This window comes from Culex pipiens, chromosome 3 (genome assembly GCF_016801865.2).
Source record: "Culex pipiens pallens isolate TS chromosome 3, TS_CPP_V2, whole genome shotgun sequence".
Classification (NCBI taxonomy): Eukaryota; Metazoa; Arthropoda; class Insecta; order Diptera; family Culicidae; genus Culex; species Culex pipiens.
The window spans coordinates 154146558-154166251 of record NC_068939.1 but is presented as its reverse complement, the minus strand read 5'-3'; the positions used below and the strand labels follow the sequence as shown (position 1 = coordinate 154166251).

General features: G+C 27.8%; 1 protein-coding gene across 8 annotated transcripts in view; it reads left to right on the top strand.

The window, feature by feature from the left end:
* The window catches only part of LOC120416960 (microtubule-associated protein Jupiter), a 267822-nt gene that overhangs the window by 162574 nt on the left and 85554 nt on the right, over positions 1-19694 (top strand). For 2 of the 8 annotated variants that reach the window (XM_052709816.1, XM_039578871.2), the window contains exon 1: positions 17949-18200. The exons of 1 other annotated variant lie outside the window; for it this stretch is intronic. The gene's annotated coding sequence lies outside the window, so the exon portion shown is untranslated. Of the gene's footprint in view, positions 1-17946; positions 18201-18447; positions 18574-19694 lie in introns of those variants that run through there. 5 more of the 8 variants (XM_039578877.2, XM_039578874.2, XM_039578875.2 and 2 more) reach the window with 5 other exon arrangements.

Below are 19694 nucleotides of genomic sequence, written 5' to 3'. Positions count from 1 at the left end.
TAAACATTCGATTTGCGGTTCATTTCCCGGCCACGGCCGTGTTTCGTCACGATTTTGCCGGAAGTTCAGACCTGCCGAAGAACTTACGACCTGTGTGTTTGCAGCTGAGGTGGAAAATTTCACAGATCACCGATTTTGTGCCTCCCCTGCCCCCTCTGGTGGCCACGTGCGACGCCGAGAGTTATTGAAGGGAAAAATGCATTCAGAAAAAAAAGTTGAAGCGGGAATGGTTTTATCGGGACAAGAATCGGCGTGAAATCCCCGAAGGCATTCACTTTGCCGGGGTACTACTTAGTGCTGCTGCCTTTTTATTTTGCATTTCGCAAGGAGGCTTCTTGCTTTATTTTTCCCCTTTGGTCCCTCTGGAGCAAGTGCCGACAAATAACATAATAATTTCAGGTTTATGGATTGCGCTTTTTTTTTTAACGCTTGAAACCTGTGAAACACGGTGGGAAATGAGCTCGGAAATGCAGATGAGCTGACTTTAGTAGAATTTACCATTTTCGTTTTATTCATCTGTTTTTTTATTTTTTTTGTTAAATTTGTTTTCTTTTTATGAATTCTTGAATAAATTCATAAAACAAACTTTCTTCCAATTTCCTTCCGTGTAGTTCCGATCCGATTAATCCCCGGAGGTCTTCAGGGTAGAAAACAAACAATCATAATAAAAGTTATTGAACGATCGATCGCCGTACTACACAACAGATCTGGGTGCACTGATTTTGATCGTGCGCGCTTTAACAAATGAAAACAATAACGAAATGCTGGACCAAAGAACCCTTCCGTTTCGCGAGGGGAAAACTCAGTCTCACTTCAAGGAAAATAATATCTAACGGAGAAAGGCTCCACGATCATACGTTCAGGGTGGGAGGACAGAACAAAGCGTTTTTTTTTTGTCCAGCTGAGGTGGAAAGCTTGTGAAGGAGAAGGGAGATTGCGGTGGAAATCGATTACCACGGCCGGTGTAATGTCATGGGAGAGTGTACCGTTTGATATGCTCTCGGGGTTGAGTGATTTCGTGGGGATTGTGGCGTTGGTGGCCCGGTGGGGGGCGGGGTGGTGTGGGGGTGGGGGGGTTACGGGGGGGGGGGCGGTTGCGGGGGGGTTTTGTTTTGGTGCGTTTGTCGGGTGACGTGAGGCTGGGGGGGGGTTGGGGTGGTTTTTGTGTTGGGTGGTGTTTAGTTGAGAGTGGGGGGATGGGTGGGATTGTTTGGAGTGATTGAGTGGAGGAAGTTTTGTTGTTTTTGTATTTATGTATTTTTGTATTTTTGTATTTTTGTATTTTTGTATTTTTGTATTTTTGTATTTTTGTATTTTTGTATTTTTGTATTTTTTGTATTTTTGTATTTTTGTATTTTTGTATTTTTGTATTTTTGTATTTTTGTATTTTTGTATTTTTGTATTTTTGTATTTTTGTATTTTTGTATTTTTGTATTTTTGTATTTTTGTATTTTTGTATTTTTGTATTTTTGTATTTTTGTATTTTTGTATTTTTGTATTTTTGTATTTTTGTATTTTTGTATTTTTGTATTTTTGTATTTTTGTATTTTTTGTATTTTTGTATTTTTGTATTTTTGTATTTTTTGTATTTTTGTATTTTTGTATTTTTGTATTTTTGTATTTTTGTATTTTTGTATTTTTGTATTTTTGTATTTTTGTATTTTTGTATTTTTGTATTTTTGTATTTTTTGTATTTTTGTATTTTTGTATTTTTGTATTTTTGTATTTTTGTATTTTTGTATTTTTGTATTTTTGTATTTTTGTATTTTTGTATTTTTGTATTTTTGTATTTTTGTATTTTTGTATTTTTGTATTTTTGTATTTTTGTATTTTTGGTATTTTTTATTCTTGTATTTTTGTATTTTTGTATTTTTGTATTTTTGTATTTTTGTATTTTTGTATTTTTGTATTTTTGTATTTTTGTATTTTTGTATTTTTGTATTTTTTGTATTTTTGTATTTTTGTATTTTTTGTATTTTTGTATTTTTGTATTTTTGTATTTTTGTATTTTTGTATTTTTGTATTTTTGTATTTTTGTATTTTTGTATTTTTGTATTTTTGTATTTTTGTATTTTTGTATTTTTGTATTTTTTTATTTTTGTATTTTGTATTTTTGTATTTTTGTATTTTTGTATTTTTGTATTTTTGTATTTTTTGTATTTTTGTATTTTTGTATTTTTGTATTTTTGTATTTTTGTATTTTTGTATTTTTGTATTTTTGTATTTTTGTATTTTTGTATTTTTGTATTTTTGTATTTTTGTATTTTTGTATTTTTGTATTTTTGTATTTTTGTATTTTTGTATTTTGTATTTTTGTATTTTTGTATTTTTGTATTTTTGTATTTTTGTATTTTTGTATTTTTGTATTTTTGTATTTTGTATTTTTGTATTTTTTGTATTTTTGTATTTTTGTATTTTTGTATTTTTGTATTTTTGTATTTTTGTATTTTTGTATTTTTGTATTTTTGTATTTTTGTATTTTTGTATTTTTGTATTTTTGTATTTTTGTATTTTTGTATTTTTGTATTTTTGTATTTTTGTATTTTTGTATTTTTGTATTTTTGTATTTTTGTATTTTTGTATTTTTGTATTTTTGTATTTTTGTATTTTTGTATTTTTGTATTTTTGTATTTTTGTATTTTTGTATTTTTGTATTTTTGTATTTTTGTATTTTTGTATTTTTGTATTTTTGTATTTTTGTATTTTTGTATTTTTGTATTTTTGTATTTTTGTATTTTTGTATTTTTGTATTTTTGTATTTTTGTATTTTTGTATTTTTGTATTTTGTATTTTTGTATTTTTGTATGTTTGTATTTTTGTATTTTTGTATTTTTTGTATTTTTGTATTTTTTGTATTTTTGTATTTTTGTATTTTTGTATTTTTGTATTTTTGTATTTTTGTATTTTTGTATTTTTGTATTTTTGTATTTTTGTATTTTTGTATTTTTGTATTTTTGTATTTTTGTATTTTTGTATTTTTGTATTTTTGTATTTTTGTATTTTTGTATTTTTGTATTTTTGTATTTTTGTATTTTTGTATTTTTGTATTTTTGTATTTTTGTATTTTTGTATTTTTGTATTTTGTATTTTTGTATTTTTGTATTTTTGTATTTTTGTATTTTTGTATTTTTGTATTTTGTATTTTTGTATTTTTGTATTTTTGTATTTTTGTATTTTTGTATTTTTGTATTTTTTGTATTTTTGTATTTTTGTATTTTTGTATTTTTGTATTTTTGTATTTTTGTATTTTTGTATTTTTGTATTTTTGTATTTTTGTATTTTTGTATTTTTGTATTTTTGTATTTTTGTATTTTTGTATTTTTGTATTTTTGTATTTTTGTATTTTTGTATTTTTGTATTTTTGTATTTTTGTATTTTTGTATTTTTTGTATTTTTGTATTTTTGTATTTTTGTATTTTTGTATTTTTTGTATTTTTGTATTTTTGTATTTTTGTATTTTTGTATTTTTGTATTTTTGTATTTTTGTATTTTTGTATTTTTGTATTTTTGTATTTTTGTATTTTTGTATTTTTGTATTTTTTGTATTTTTGTATTTTTGTATTTTTGTATTTTTGTATTTTTGTATTTTTGTATTTTTGTATTTTTGTATTTTTGTATTTTTGTATTTTTGTATTTTTTGTATTTTTGTATTTTTGTATTTTTGTATTTTTGTATTTTTGTATTTTTGTATTTTTTGTATTTTTGTATTTTTGTATTTTTGTATTTTTGTATTTTTGTATTTTTGTATTTTTGTATTTTTGTATTTTTGTATTTTTGTATTTTTGTATTTTTGTATTTTTGTATTTTTGTATTTTTGTATTTTTTGTATTTTTGTATTTTTGTATTTTTGTATTTTTGTATTTTTGTATTTTTGTATTTTTGTATTTTTGTATTTTTGTATTTTTGTATTTTTGTATTTTTGTATTTTTGTATTTTTGTATTTTTGTATTTTTTGTATTTTTGTATTTTTGTATTTTTTGTATTTTTGTATTTTTGTATTTTTTGTATTTTTGTATTTTTGTATTTTTGTATTTTTGTATTTTTGTATTTTTGTATTTTTGTATTTTTTGTATTTTTGTATTTTTGTATTTTTGTATTTTTGTATTTTTGTATTTTTGTATTTTTGTATTTTTGTATTTTTTGTATTTTTGTATTTTTGTATTTTTGTATTTTTGTATTTTTGTATTTTTGTATTTTTGTATTTTTGTATTTTTGTATTTTTGTATTTTTGTATTTTTGTATTTTTGTATTTTTGTATTTTTGTATTTTGTATTTTTGTATTTTTGTATTTTTGTATTTTTGTATTTTTGTATTTTTGTATTTTTGTATTTTTGTATTTTTTTATTTTTGTATTTTTGTATTTTTGTATTTTTTGTATTTTTGTATTTTTGTATTTTTGTATTTTTGTATTTTTGTATTTTTGTATTTTTGTATTTTTGTATTTTTGTATTTTTTGTATTTTTGTATTTTTGTATTTTTGTATTTTTGTATTTTTGTATTTTTGTATTTTTGTATTTTTGTATTTTTGTATTTTTGTATTTTTGTATTTTTGTATTTTTGTATTTTTGTATTTTTTGTATTTTTGTATTTTTGTATTTTTGTATTTTTTGTATTTTTGTATTTTTGTATTTTTGTATTTTTGTATTTTTGTATTTTTGTATTTTTGTATTTTTGTATTTTTGTATTTTTGTATTTTTGTATTTTTGTATTTTTGTATTTTTGTATTTTTGTATTTTTGTATTTTTGTATTTTTTGTATTTTTGTATTTTTGTATTTTTGTATTTTTGTATTTTTTTGTATTTTTGTATTTTTGTATTTTTGTATTTTTGTATTTTTGTATTTTTGTATTTTTGTATTTTTGTATTTTTGTATTTTTGTATTTTTGTATTTTTGTATTTTTGTATTTTTGTATTTTTGTATTTTTGTATTTTTGTATTTTTGTATTTTTGTATTTTTGTATTTTTGTATTTTTTGTATTTTTGTATTTTTGTATTTTTGTATTTTTGTATTTTTGTATTTTTTGTATTTTTGTATTTTTGTATTTTTTGTATTTTTGTATTTTTGTATTTTTGTATTTTTGTATTTTTGTATTTTTGTATTTTTGTATTTTTGTATTTTTGTATTTTTGTATTTTTGTATTTTTGTATTTTTGTATTTTTGTATTTTTGTATTTTTGTATTTTTGTATTTTTGTATTTTTGTATTTTTGTATTTTTGTATTTTTGTATTTTTGTATTTTTGTATTTTTTGTATTTTTGTATTTTTGTATTTTTGTATTTTTGTATTTTTGTATTTTTGTATTTTTGTATTTTTGTATTTTTGTATTTTTGTATTTTTGTATTTTTGTATTTTTGTATTTTGTATATTTTGTCATTTTTTGTCTTTTAGTAATTTTTGTCATTTTGTACTTTTTATCTTATATTTCTTAATTTACATAAAATACAAAAATACAAAAATACAAAAATACAAAAATACAAAAATACAAAAATACAAAAATACAAAAATACAAAAATACAAAAATACAAAAATACAAAAATACAAAAATACAAAAATACAAAAATACAAAAATACAAAAATACAAAAATACAAAAATACAAAAATACAAAAATACAAAAATACAAAAATACAAAAATACAAAAATACAAAAATACAAAAATACAAAAATACAAAAATACAAAAATACAAAAATACAAAAATACAAAAATACAAAAATACAAAAATACAAAAATACAAAAATACAAAAATACAAAAATACAAAAATACAAAAATACAAAAATACAAAAATACAAAAATACAAAAATACAAAAATACAAAAATACAAAAATACAAAAATACAAAAATACAAAAATACAAAAATACAAAAATACAAAAATACAAAAATACAAAAATACAAAAATACAAAAATACAAAAATACAAAAATACAAAAATACAAAAATACAAAAATACAAAAATACAAAAATACAAAAATACAAAAATACAAAAATACAAAAATACAAAAATACAAAAATACAAAAATACAAAAATACAAAAATACAAAAATACAAAAATACAAAAATACAAAAATACAAAAATACAAAAATACAAAAATACAAAAATACAAAAATACAAAAATACAAAAATACAAAAATACAAAAATACAAAAATACAAAAATACAAAAATACAAAAATACAAAAATACAAAAATACAAAAATACAAAAATACAAAAATACAAAAATACAAAAAATACAAAAATACAAAAATACAAAAATACAAAAAATACAAAAATACAAAAATACAAAAATACAAAAATACAAAAATACAAAAATACAAAAATACAAAAATACAAAATACAAAATACAAAAATACAAAAATACAAAAATACAAAAATACAAAAATACAAAAATACAAAAATACAAAAATACAAAAATACAAAAATACAAAAATACAAAAATACAAAAATACAAAAATACAAAAATACAAAAATACAAAAATACAAAAATACAAAAATACAAAAATACAAAAATACAAAAATACAAAAATACAAAAATACAAAAATACAAAAATACAAAAATACAAAAATACAAAAATACAAAAATACAAAAATACAAAAATACAAAAATACAAAAATACAAAAATACAAAAATACAAAAATACAAAAATACAAAAATACAAAATACAAAAATACAAAAATACAAAAATACAAAAATACAAAAATACAAAAATACAAAAATACAAAAATACAAAAATACAAAAATACAAAAATACAAAAATACAAAAATACAAAAATACAAAAATACAAAAATACAAAAATACAAAAATACAAAAATACAAAAATACAAAAAATACAAAAATACAAAAATACAAAAATACAAAAATACAAAAATACAAAAATACAAAAATACAAAAATACAAAAATACAAAAATACAAAAATACAAAAATACAAAAATACAAAAATACAAAAATACAAAAATACAAAAATACAAAAATACAAAAATACAAAAATACAAAAATACAAAAATACAAAAATACAAAAATACAAAAAAATACAAAAATACAAAAATACAAAAATACAAAAATACAAAAATACAAAAATACAAAAATACAAAAATACAAAAATACAAAAATACAAAAATACAAAAATACAAAAATACAAAAATACAAAAATACAAAAATACAAAAATACAAAAATACAAAAATACAAAAATACAAAAATACAAAAATACAAAAATACAAAAATACAAAAATACAAAAATACAAAAATACAAAAATACAAAAATACAAAAATACAAAAATACAAAAATACAAAAATACAAAAATACAAAAATACAAAAATACAAAAATACAAAAATACAAAAATACAAAAATACAAAAATACAAAAATACAAAAATACAAAAATACAAAAATACAAAAATACAAAAATACAAAAATACAAAAATACAAAAATACAAAAATACAAAAATACAAAAATACAAAAATACAAAAATACAAAAATACAAAAATACAAAAATACAAAAATACAAAAATACAAAAATACAAAAATACAAAAATACAAAAATACTAAAATACCAAAATACCAAAATACCAAAAATACAAAAATACAAAAATACAAAAATACAAAAATACAAAAATACAAAAATACAAAATACAAAAATACAAAAATACAAAAATACAAAAATACAAAAATACAAAAATACAAAAATACAAAAATACAAAAATACAAAAATACAAAAATACAAAAATACAAAAATACAAAAATACAAAAATACAAAAATACAAAAATACAAAAATACAAAAATACAAAAATACAAAAATACAAAAATACAAAAATACAAAAATACAAAAATACAAAAATACAAAAATACAAAAATACAAAAATACAAAAATACAAAAATACAAAAATACAAAAATACAAAAATACAAAAATACAAAAATACAAAAATACAAAAATACAAAAATACAAAAATACAAAAATACAAAAATACAAAAATACAAAAATACAAAAATACAAAAATACAAAAATACAAAATGAACAAACAATCAGATCAACCAGTTTACTGAAGTCTGCTACTAGGCGGAACTCAAGGGAACCTCAGTATCTCGATCTAACGGTTACTTTCCCTGCTCAAAATCAAATCATTCAATTAAAATAATGATTTTACGCAACCCCAATTAGAGACCCTTTAATTGGGCACCCGTCGCGCGCGACATCATTCACCGTTGTCGTCCGAAAGACATAAACTACTTCCGCGCACCGACGACTGCCTCACCGGCCACAATGCAACAGCGCCCGTACGGGGATTAGAATTCCGACGTGTCACCTGGTCGGAACCCGGGCCCCGCTCCAGATGCCCTGACATCCGGATGATTTATTGCCGTCAAACTCAGCAGTGCAGCGACGACTCCATTTGGCAACCCTTTTTTTCTATTTCACCGCGGTGGAACCTTCTTTGGGAGTAGAGTGCGGCCATTAGAGCGCCACCTATTGGCGGCGGGGTGGTTCCTTTCTCTGTCCTTAGCAAGCCCGTGGCCAAAAAACCTTCGGCGCGAACCTCGCCACAATGACTGTGCGCAATTCCGGGCGGCGCGATATACTTGGAGTTGCGACAAGCCCAACTCCAGAAACGTCGCAACTTTGCTTTGTGACGGTTCAAAGGTTTTTTTTTGGAAAGTGAAACTATTGTCATTTTTGTCATTATTTTTATTAGGGCTTGTGTGTGTGTCTCAATTGTGCCTCCTAACCGAGAGTCGGTGACAGTCCGGCAACCGGTGCAGGTTTCCCAGTGAATGTTGCGGGGCTGTCGTCGCGTTGGAAATCACTTTCGTTTACAAGATTCGTTTGTCATTTCACCGTTCCACGGCAGCTGGATACAATAACGTTTATTAGTTTTGAGCATTCCGGGCGGAACTATCGGAACCGACGGAGTCGTCGCTGTTGATGCAGTAGAGTACCTGGAGTCCGGGCCGTGTGGAAGTTCATTAGTCACTTGGAGTTACGGCATCGCAGGGCTAGGTCGCTGCGAGATGGATGGATGGATCTATTACCGGAGTGGCTGTTGTTGTTGTTTGTTGGCCGGGGCGTGGCTATTACAAGATTTTCAGATAACTTCATGATTACTTCATTTTACCGGTACGGATTTGGGCGGGCGTTTCCCCCGATGTGGAAGAAAGGGTGCGGACGGGGGAGGAGGTTTCGTTCGAGAAAGCTCGAGGCCAATATAACCTATTGGGTGAACTTTTGGGAGGGTGAGTGCGAAGTTCGTGCAACGGCGACGATCGAACGTGATGGTACAATTAGAATGCTAATGGTGTTAGCACGAGCGGCCGCTACTGCTGCTGCTAATGTTGTATGTTGCATGGAGCGGAGGTGAGAAAATTTAAATATCAAAATTTTGGATTTATTTGCTGTGAAATTCGAAACCATTTTCACGATCTACCGGGCATGATCGAGTGATTTGGGTTATGTGGAAAAAAAGTGTTGAACATTTTTAGTTGAATAAACACCAATGTCCAAGCGGATACTCCTTCCGAAAAGAAACGAGAGGAATGTACTATTTCGCGAGAGTATAGACCTCTCGCGCTTACAACAACAACAAATCGTGTTCATTCGTTCATTGAAACAGTTCATCCCATTGAGTGGAAAATGACCACCACATAGTCAACGAACTATGGTGGTCGATACGGGAAAGGCATGATTCAATATGCCGAAGGTCTTGGGTTCTAGTGCAAACATAGATATAAAAATTGTTTTTAAAATCTTTCTACAGTAAAAAAAAATCCAAAACCACTTTAAAAAAAACTCAAGTATTTTGTTAAGCTCTACGATTTATAAAATTCTAAACCTACCTCTCAAGAAGCGCTGGTATTGAAACGAGCGAATGGCTGAAATGAAATCATTTCTTTTTTAGAAAAAAAAAAAAATACTTTGGTGTTTTTTTTGACAAAGCAACTTTTTTAAAACAACAAAAAAAATTTGAAATTGAGAAAATCAAGGTTTGTTTCAACGCAAAATCGGAATTGATTATATTCAACAAAATTTTTGTTGAATCAAACCTCGTACAGGCTGATTCTGCAAAATATTTTTCTGCGTGTCCGTAACAAACAGTACCGAATCATTATTTCGACATTCCCATGCCGAGTGATCGTCCGCCCACGTTCCCCGGAAGAAGTTGGGGAAGTCGCTTTGAACGCTCGGGAGACAGACTTTCATTGTCGATCGTTCCTCAAATACGTATGGTTGCGGGCGGCGGCGGTGGCAAAACCGCTGGAGCTGGATGTAGGCCACTAAATTAAAAACACATTACCGTTTAATATATGTGCTTCTCCACTGTCGGGTCCGTCAGTCCCATATAGAGAGCGAGCAATTGGTCGGCGTGCAAAACTTATTTCGCGCAATGATTGTGTTGATTGAGGAGTTCGTGGTGCTAGGGATGGTCAAATTGCGTAGTTTGTGGAGCTGGAAGATTTAATGGAAATCAGTCATTTCACAAAACTTAGGTGGTTTGGATTCAAGATATCATGAGCACCTCTACTCCTCACCCAGATATATTAGAGCAGTAAAAGTTCATGTTTTTATTTCAAACTTGTAAAAGTTATTAGCGCTAAAGATGAGTCTTCCGATCCCACTATTTCTCGCTTTCGCCCAAAGAGGGCCTTACTTTCATCCGCGCAACCGCGCGTTGGCAGGTACCCTTTTCCTTTCCATATAGCGATTAGCCTCCAAAACCAACTCTTGCAGTGGGTTTACTGCCGCGCGCCACCTCATCGATCGAGTTGCATTTCACCGGTTATTAATAAAACACACACATTTTCTTCTCTTCACGCCCCACATGAGGTGTTTTATGGGCTTTGCGAGAAAATGTTTACGACCAGCCAGCTTCATCGGTACCGCTGCATCGATTTCGAGCGGTGTCTCAAGACTTGGAATCGCCTCTGCGGCGGCGAAGAAGACGCCGCGGATCATTGATCCCGCGTAATAGACTTAGAACATTCCGACGACGAAGCTAGGCCAGAGTAATTCACCTTGAAGTCGTCGGCAAAGCGTGCCGGACCTACCCAGGTATTACGACTGACGGTACCATTGATAATCTGGTTGTTCTGCTCGATTGCACAGACAACAGCAGCCAGCGGAACCGACCTCGGCGCACAGGTATTGTCTCCGAGAACGTGACAGAGCAGTGTCGAATCTCGCTGATATCTGGATCGCAGTTCTCAAATGTCTCGAGTACAGAGAAACCACGATAGCTTGACTTACTTGAATAGGAATCTCTTAGTTGATCACTATTTTTATAGACTCCTCTAGATCAAGACTAACCAAATGAAACAATCTTGACGAAAGTCAAGCGGACAGGGTTCTACTGTAATAAAGTACAAGAATGCTCCTTCAAAATGTCATCGCGAAGATCTTCTCGATTCCATTGAACTTTGAATATTTGCATCGGAATCCACTCCCTCGAATAGAATTGCTTCCAAATGTCGTATCCCAAAAAATCGAAAATCAACCAATTGCCACGCGGTCTCCACCACAACATCAGAAGAAGAGGGGTTCGAAGAGCTCTCAAAATAGTTGTACTTTATGGTTGCGGTCCGGTTCACTGGAAGAACGGCAGCCCGAAGAGAACGCCGCAAGATCTTGGAAAGGAGCACTAAAAAGAATCAAAATAAAATACAGCTGACTGAACCTGACAGCAGCAGCAGCGCACGTTTCGGCTTTTCCAAGAGTCGGTGCCATGCTTTTGTTGACTTTATTTTTCGTTGGGAGATTGGTTCGCTCAGCTTCTCTCGCGACTTTTCGAAAGAGCCTGAGTGCGCTCTTTTTTTATTTCTCACAAATTTTCCAATCCCCCGGAGTTGGAGCGAAGTTTGCTCGATTTTTATGTTTTCGAGTTTTATGTTGGCTCGTAAAACATTCAATCTCGGTGAGTGGAGATTTGCATGCACGTATTATGTGAGACTTTGTTTGAAGCTGGTGAGTTACTCTGTGATGCAGTGGTACACTGTTAATTTGAATGAAGTTTTGTGGTTTGTTTTGTTTTATTTCATACATTATTTTTATTTGTTTTTGTATCAATATAAAAAAGCTATTTCTATGAATTTTATGATTCTCTTAAAAAATCCTCTTATTTTTAATATTTTCGAATCATTAAAAAAAGAAGAGTAAATTTAATGAATTTCATAACTCTTGTAAAAATAAACCCCAACTAAAAACTAAAAACTAAAAACTAAAAACTAAAAACTAAAAACTAAAAACTAAAAACTAAAAACTAAAAACTAAAAACTAAAAACTAAAAACTAAAAACTAAAAACTAAAAACTAAAAACTAAAAACTAAAAACTAAAAACTAAAAACTAAAAACTAAAAACTAAAAACTAAAAACTAAAAACTAAAAACTAAAAACTAAAAACTAAAAACTAAAAACTAAAAACTAAAAACTAAAAACTAAAAACAAAAAACTAAAAACTAAAAACTAAAAACTAAAAACTAAAAACTAAAAACTAAAAACTAAAAACTAAAAACTAAAAACTAAAAACTAAAAACTAAAAACTAAAAACTAAAAACTAAAAACTAAAAACTAAAAACTAAAAACTAAAAACTAAAAACTAAAAACTAAAAACTAAAAACTAAAAACTAAAAACTAAAAACTAAAAACAAAAAACTAAAAACTAAAAACTAAAAACTAAAAACTAAAAACTAAAAACTAAAAACTAAAAACTAAAAACTAAAAACTAAAAACTAAAAACTAAAAACTAAAAACTAAAAACTAAAAACTAAAAACTAAAAACTAAAAACTAAAAACTAAAAACTAAAAACTAAAAACTAAAAACTAAAAACTAAAAACTAAAAACTAAAAACTAAAAACTAAAAACTAAAAACTAAAAACTAAAAACTAAAAACTAAAAACTAAAAACTAAAAACTAAAAACTAAAAACTAAAAACTAAAAACTAAAAACTAAAAACTAAAAACTAAAAACTAAAAACTAAAAACTAAAAACTAAAAACTAAAAACTAAAAACTAAAAACTAAAAACTAAAAGCTAAAAACTAAAAACTAAAAACTAAAAACTAAAGCATAGCATAGCATAGCATTGGTGTCTACCCGTAGCTGCTACTTCGTTATTGACCAGGACCCCCAAACATTGCTCCGTGGACCACAGATGAAAAGTAGGAACCAATCATCACCCCTTCGCAATTTTCAAAGGTCCCTATCGTGCTGATCAATACCGACGCCGGCCACGACCAGTGGTAAGACACGGGGAAGTGGATGGGAATGTTAGCCGATACTTGAGTGATGGGACCGCCAAATCGACTGCGTCTCCGACAAAGTATCACATGAGTTTTGAGGGGTTAGTAAGATGGGTATGAGGTCAGGATTCACTGTGGTAGGTGATGCGACCATGAGCAATTTGTTTATCGGTTGAAATTTTAAAAATCTTAGGCAGCCGGCTGCGGAATAGGTATCTAGGGATTTAAATATAGTATTAATTCGACCGCGATTCTCCAGAAATTCTCCGTCGGCGTGCCTTCCGATCAACGGTGATGTAGGAAGGGCTTCATTCATTAAAATTATTTTATATCATAAGCCTTAAAACATATCCGTCGACGTGCCTTCCGATCCTCGATGATATGGAAAGGACTTAATCCAGCAATACGACTTGCTTGTCTCAAAAAACAAAAATCGGATCGTTTCTATCGAAAACTATATAAAGAGAACAAAAATAAAATTCATCGGCCAACGAACGCGCGAACAAAAAATAAATGAAAAAAGAAGAAGAAGAAATCCAATCTCACCCCATGTATACACATAGCGACACAAAAGAGACGAAAAAAAAAACGAAAAAAAACAGGACTGCGCGTCCACACAGGCACCGCACTACTGATGCTATTATTTAATTATAATGATCAATCACCCCATGCACTCGAACAGCGACACAAAAGAGACGGAAAATAACACGAAAAAAACAGGACTGAGCGTCCACACAGGCACCGCACTACTCAAAAACTAAAAACTAAAAACTAAAAACTAAAAACTAAAAACTAAAAACTAAAAACTAAAAACTAAAAACTAAAAACTAAAAACTAAAAACTAAAAACTAAAAACTAAAAACTAAAAACTAAAAACTAAAAACTAAAAACTAAAAACTAAAAACTAAAAACTAAAAACTAAAAACTAAAAACTAAAAACTAAAAACTAAAAACTAAAAACTAAAAACTAAAAACTAAAAACTAAAAACTAAAAACTAAAAAAAAAAACTAAAAACTAAAAACTAAAAACTAAAAACTAAAAACTAAAAACTAAAAACTAAAAACTAAAAACTAAAAACTAAAAACTAAAAACTAAAAACTAAAAACTAAAAACTAAAAACTAAAAACTAAAAACTAAAACTAAAAACTAAAAACTAAAAACTAAAAAACTAAAAACTAAAAAACTAAAAACTAAAAACTAAAAACTAAAAACTAAAAACTAAAAACTAAAAACTAAAAACTAAAAACTAAAAACTAAAAACTAAAAACTAAAAAACTAAAAAACTAAAAAACTAAAAAACTAAAAAACTAAAAAACTAAAAAACTAAAAAACTAAAAAACTAAAAAACTAAAAAACTAAAAAACTAAAAACTAAAAACTAAAAACTAAAAACTAAAAACTAAAAACTAAAAACTAAAAACTAAAAACTAAAAACTAAAAACTAAAAACTAAAAACTAAAAACTAAAAACTAAAAACTAAAAACTAAAAACTAAAAACTAAAAACTAAAAACTAAAAACTAAAAACTAAAAACTAAAAACTAAAAACTAAAAACTAAAAACTAAAAACTAAAAACTAAAACTAAAAACTAAAAACTAAAAACTAAAAACTAAAAACTAAAAACTAAAAACTAAAAACTAAAAACTAAAAACTAAAAACAAAAAACTAAAAACTAAAAACTAAAAACTAAAAACTAAAAACTAAAAACTAAAAACTAAAAACTAAAAACTAAAAACTAAAAACTAAAAACTAAAAACTAAAAACTAAAAACTAAAAACTAAAAACTAAAAACTAAAAACTAAAAACTAAAAACTTAAAACTTAAAACTTAAAACTTAAAACTTAAAACTTAAAACTTAAAACTTAAAACTTAAAACTTAAAACTTAAAACTTAAAACTTAAAACTTAAAACTTAAAACTTAAAACTTAAAACTTAAAACTTAAAACTTAAAACTTAAAACTTAAAACTTAAAACTTAAAACTTAAAACTTAAAACTTAAAACTTAAAACTTAAAACTTAAAACTTAAAACTTAAAACTTAAAACTTAAAACTTAAAACTTAAAACTTAAAACTTAAAACTTAAAACTTAAAACTTAAAACTTAAAACTTAAAACTTAAAACTTAAAACTTAAAACTTAAAACTTAAAACTTAAAACTTAAAACTTAAAACTTAAAACTTAAAACTTAAAACTTCAAACTTCAAACTTAAAACTTAAAACTTAAAACTTAAAACTTAAAACTTAAAACTTAAAACTTAAAAATTAAAACTTAAAACTTAAAACTTAAAACTTAAAACTTAAAACTTAAAACTTAAAACTTAAAACTTAAAACTTAAAACTTAAAACTTAAAACTTAAAACTTAAAACTTAAAACTTAAAACTTAAAACTTAAAACTTAAAACTTAAAACTTAAAACTTAAAACTTAAAACTTAAAACTTAAAACTTAAAACTTAAAACTTAAAACTTAAAACTTAAAACTTAAAACTTAAAACTTAAAACTTAAAACTTAAAACTTAAAACTTAAAACTTAAAACTTAAAACTTAAAACTTAAAACTTAAAACTTAAAACTTAAAACTTAAAACTTAAACTAAAACAACTAAAAACATACCGAAGGCACCAAAAAAGTTTCAGTAGGATTAAAAAATACAAAAAAAAAATAATGACCAAAATCTGAGGAACTGCCCCGTAACAAACAGTACTTATTCATTATTTCGCCATTCCCATACCGATTAAAGTTGAAAAAACACGAAATTTTAAAATGAAAATTTTGGTTTTAAATGAAAAAATGACCCTTCCGGTAAATTTAGATTCGAAAAGTACATTAAATTTCCCTTGTTCCACCTTTTTTCAAAACGATTGCCACCGCGGAATTTTTGGCGATTTTTTTTACACGCGAAAAAAAAGTACGAACGATGTTTTTGATCGCAAAAAATATAGATTTGATTAAATTGGGTTCTGCAAAATTCTAGAATCATCTAGACATCCTAACAAATCACTGGAAAGAAGAATCATCTTGATTGGTTGAGTTAAGCCCGAGAACTATTGAGTTGAAGTTACCGTTCCAACTTTTTTGGAGCCTTGGGCTTTGGAATGTTAAAATGACATGTTACAAAATATTTTACAGTCAAGTAACGGAAAATGGCAAAGTTTTTAAAACTTTTTTTTGTGTTTTTTTTTTTTTTTTTTGATGAAAAATACGTTTTTTTCGGAATTCTGGGTACGCCATCCAATCGGGCGTCTAATTTTACATAAAAGTTCCTTTGACACCAAATTTCTATCTCATCACCGTTTCAGGCTGCAAATTCTTGAAAACACCTCTTTTTTCGCATGTTAAAAAATGGAAGGGGTTGTACAGTGAGGATGATTAGCTCCCACTATTCATCTGTTGGTTCATTGTGTAACTTCAGCTGATCCGTCAATAACGGAGTAGCAGCTCATTGGCTGTCAACCATGCTCATGCTCATGCTCATGCTCATGTTAAAAATGGCCCCTTTGTCACGAGATATCAAAAAACGGACCTCGGATTCGTGATCAGGGACAAAAGTTACCCCTAAGGACAAAGTTTCACGCAAATCGAAGAGGGGTCGGGGCAACTGCTGTGTGAGTTGGCGGAGAATTACCCAAGTTGAAAATTTGGATGATTGAATATTACCTGTTTTTTAGTAATTTCGCGTAAGTAATGTGTAAAAAAGTTAAATTCCTCCGAAACACGTTTTTCACATTATACAAACTTTTAGAAAAAAAAAAATTTGGCCCTGTCTTGGTTTTATGTCTTATTTAAGATTGAAACCCGTCTTGAGGTCGGTTTTTAAAAGGTTAGTTTGAATAATAAATCTTAAGATGGCAAAAAACATCTATCAAGTTGATTTTTTTTTATTTTGATATGCTGTCGTAAATGTTTTTAAAAGTTTTTGACAACTCTAAATGGTTAAAAATGGCGTAGAGCAAAAAAAGCATTGCAAAAATCGACGATTTTTTTTAATTTTCGGACTACCTTAAACACGAGTCTAATTAATTCTGCCAAGAAACTACTCCAATTTTGGGATTTTTTTTTCTTTATAATAAACAGGACAAATCGTAGACCGTCATTCTGGAAAAGATTATTATTTTAACTAGTTTTTATCTTTTTTCATGTGCGCACGCAGTGATTAAATTGGTACAATTCCTTTTTTTGATCAAGCTTCTTTTTATATTGTTTGTCAAATTATCATTTTTCGAGCCCTACCTTACTCAAACACAACTTTTTTTTATCTTTGCACGCAAAGATATTTTCGCAAGCACCTGTGCAAACTGTTAATCCAGCTGCACTCACGATACGTGTCAAACCAAAACATTCTTCGCCCAATCTCAAGCCAAGTCACTCACTTGAAAATCTCTTTAAAAATTTCTCTCTCTTGATTTAGTTCGCTCTCTCCCCTTAGCATAAAAAATATAACTCCAAACATATGTTTTCCATGCCCCTGCAAGCAGCAATTTTCCTTTTCCTCTCTCTTCGAATTGTTTACCACTTTTCTCTCGCTCTCTCTCTCTCTCTCTCTCTCTCTCTCTTCGATTTTGGAGCCGCTCAACTTTTCCTCTCTCCCACTGGGGGAGCAGCCACCGTTTCTATGCTTTTTATGCTGCGAGAGCCTCGTCGTCGTCGTCGGTGGGGTCTCTTCTCTGTGTTGTTCTGGCATGCCACCACGGCCCTGGGAGTATAAAATGCCCCCGGCGCATAAGCCATGGTTTAGTTCGTTTTCCAGCCTCGTACCGTGTGTGTTGTTGTTGAGCCACTCTGACTGTGTGTTGTTGAGAGATTCAAAGTCAATTTTCCTAGCTCCTTTTTTTTCCTCTTCGGTGGAGATTTTCCCGTTTTCATTTGTTTTTTTCTCCTTTCGCGTGTCGAGTCGCGGTCGCAGTGTTGTACCAGCCGGCAGCAGAAGAAGCAGCAGCAGCAGCCAGCCAGCACTTTTCTTCGCAGTTTTTCCGTTTTCGTCTTCGGTTAGTTTTTCCCTCCGTGTGTGTGTGTGTGTTTGTGTGTGCAACTTCTCTCTGTAAAGTACAGTTTTTCCGTTGGTTTCGCTCGCGTGTGGCCCAAAAGAACAGCACAAGACTCGGCGCACAGACAGACAGTCAGACACTGATTTCAGAGCACTTTTGCGCTTGTGTTGGTGGTTGGTACGTGTGCAGTACCGTTTTCCACCCAGCAGTGGGCTAGATTTTCCTCCCCGAAGTGCAGTGTGCAATGTGCAAAGAACTGTGTGGTGTGACTGTTATGCTGCATGTTGACGACGGCAGAGAAATAGTTTATTTTCGAGTGAACCAACATGAAGAAAAGCCATAAAAGCGAGAAACGATTTTCTAGTGAAAATTGGTGTATTTTTGGAAAAGACCCCGCGAGAACTCCCCGAGAATCCATCAACGCGTGACAGGAAAATCAGAGATTTCGGTGCGGCGAAGAACTGTGCTACAGGACTGTTGGACTAAATCTGTGAAAAGTTTGCGAAAAAAAAAATCGTGTGACTTTGTAGACACTCATTGACTCTGGGAACGAGTTTGCTGGTGTAAAGAAATGTGCTACCGTGCTTTTGCTGGTTGGTTTTGGCTCCGCGTGGTGTTCTTCCCTTTTGCTGTGCTGGAATTGGGCGGCCTGATTTATTTGTTTTTGGTCACCCGTAACTACCAGTGTGGAAAACGTGGAAAACGGAGGCGGTTTCGGAACGGAACACTGCTGTACAGAAAAGGACGTTTCGTTGCCGGTTTTATTGCTTCTGCCTGGGGTTTGCTTTTGTGGAAATGGGATTATGTAAACAGTTTTTGAAGTTTGGATAGAAGTTCAGTTATTATTTTATATTTACTTATATTTCCCTCAATACCGTGACATGTTTTAATGTATTTTGCCGTAAAAAAACGACTGAAGGTTTTTATTTCATTATTGAATTTTACTTGTTCTAGTTGCATAATAAAATACAACTCAATATTCAAATTACTATGTTTTAAATCAATCTTATCTCTTTTAAATTCCTGTCTTTTAAAAAGTTCATATTTGTGATAATATTGTCTTGTTTAGTAAAATTGTTTAATTTTTTTTAATTTATATTTTTTATAAGACAGCTGGAAAAAAATCATTTCTAATTTAAATAACTATTGAGAGATTAAAAATTTAAAAAATCTAATATTTTTTAAGTCGACAAATTTAGATATTTAATTATGATCATTTTTATTCTTCTTATTTAACTTATTCCTCAAAAAAAAATTTCGATTCATAAAAGTGTATGTTTCAGAAAATTTTTATTTTGTTGAGACAAAATACACAACCGAAGTATCTACATATCAAATGTTTCTTTTATCCAAAAAATAATAGTTACGTACTAAAAATTCTTATTGATTTGTTCAATTTGTTTAAAATCCAGTTATTCCAAAGTTATCACAACAAATTCATTTATTCATGTAAGACTTGTACAAATTTTATTCTAAATTTGAGACCCCGGGCTC